The sequence below is a fragment of the Penaeus monodon genome, chromosome 30 (assembly GCF_015228065.2).
Source record: "Penaeus monodon isolate SGIC_2016 chromosome 30, NSTDA_Pmon_1, whole genome shotgun sequence".
Classification (NCBI taxonomy): Eukaryota; Metazoa; Arthropoda; class Malacostraca; order Decapoda; family Penaeidae; genus Penaeus; species Penaeus monodon.
This window is the reverse complement of record NC_051415.1, coordinates 17295243-17296562: the sequence shown is the minus strand read 5'-3', so window position 1 is coordinate 17296562 and position 1320 is coordinate 17295243. Positions and strand designations below refer to the sequence as shown.

General features: G+C 34.0%; 1 protein-coding gene across 1 annotated transcript in view; it reads left to right on the top strand.

The window, feature by feature from the left end:
• LOC119592570 (tyrosine-protein phosphatase 69D-like) overlaps positions 1 to 1320 on the top strand; it is a 29646-nt gene that overhangs the window by 448 nt on the left and 27878 nt on the right. The window lies entirely within an intron of this gene.

Sequence of the window (1320 nt, the reverse complement as noted above, 5' to 3'; positions counted from 1 at the left end):
AGAGAGGCAGCGGTTTTGCACAACACGTAGGCCTAATGTAAGGAAGAAAAGTATTAATAAATGAAGATAAGTGTTAGGTGCATTTGCTCTCTGACGAGGAAGTTGTCTTTGTTGTGCAGGTGAAGTTAGAGACGGTGAGCACAATAATGAAGTGGAATAAAGTGTCTTTTTCAAGGGAAATTTAAAGGGATAGTGTGGAGATGGTGTTTTTGAGCCTCCTTTTTAGTGATGAATATGAGAAACGTGCATTTTGTGACATGTTGAGTAGTAAAATTCAATAAGTGAAGATACAGTTTGACTTCAGATTAAGTAAATACAGTGTAAGTAATAGAAATAAAGGAGAAATTGCTTGAAGTTTGGGCTGTGATGGCACCTGCATCTAATTTCCTGTCATTAACATTAGATTAGCATAGTATTGATCTTTGGATGACCGCATATTGATAAACCAACAATTTAAAGTGATTGTTGTATTTTGAATGTGTTGCAGTAAAGTTCAGTACACAAATTATACAATTTTGAAATAATAGTAATTGCTTCCAGGTATTATTTAACTTGGTTTACTGTTAAACTACTGTTGTATCCTATTTAGCGTACAGTGAATAATTTGCAGACTAGCTGTCAGTTGGCAAGGAATGTTTATTCAGTATCAAATAGATGCAATCTAAATATCATTATGAAAACTATCCCTATCCAAGTTGATTTATCTTTGCTCTTGTGCTCTTTTCATAACCGAGGGGTGTGATTGACACCTTGATTATGCATGACTGACACTGATCTCTCTTGCAACTACAATTTGAGATAAGGCTTGTATGGGCATGTTGTGTTTGGATGAGTCATTAATTTTTCTATATGTAGAAGGGAACTAGATATTTTGCCTTAATGTAAAGTGGTCAAGTGTCGAAAGTCCTATTTGCAGTTTTTGATATGCGAGTCTTCTGCTTGGGAAGAATGATTAGAGAAAATTATTTGTAAAATCTTGTCTATAAATATGTGACAATTCATATGTACAAGAGTAAAATGAATGTAAAAAAAAAAATCAGATAAAAGATATGAAACCTCTGCCTTTTTTCCTAGGAGAGAACTGAAGCATCCACCCAAGCCTAAGGGGGGCATACTGTAAATGGACTGTAATTGTTGCAACAAAGAAATATCCAATAGTCTCTCATGAAGGAGGCATTTTGCTGATGGTATTTGCATAAGCTTTCAGGTAAAATTTCTGTGACCAGACTTTTCAGAAAAGAAAATGAGAGAGAATATGTATATTATAATTAAGGTACTGAACTAAAGCAATGTCCCTGTATAAAATTGATGTATAAATCT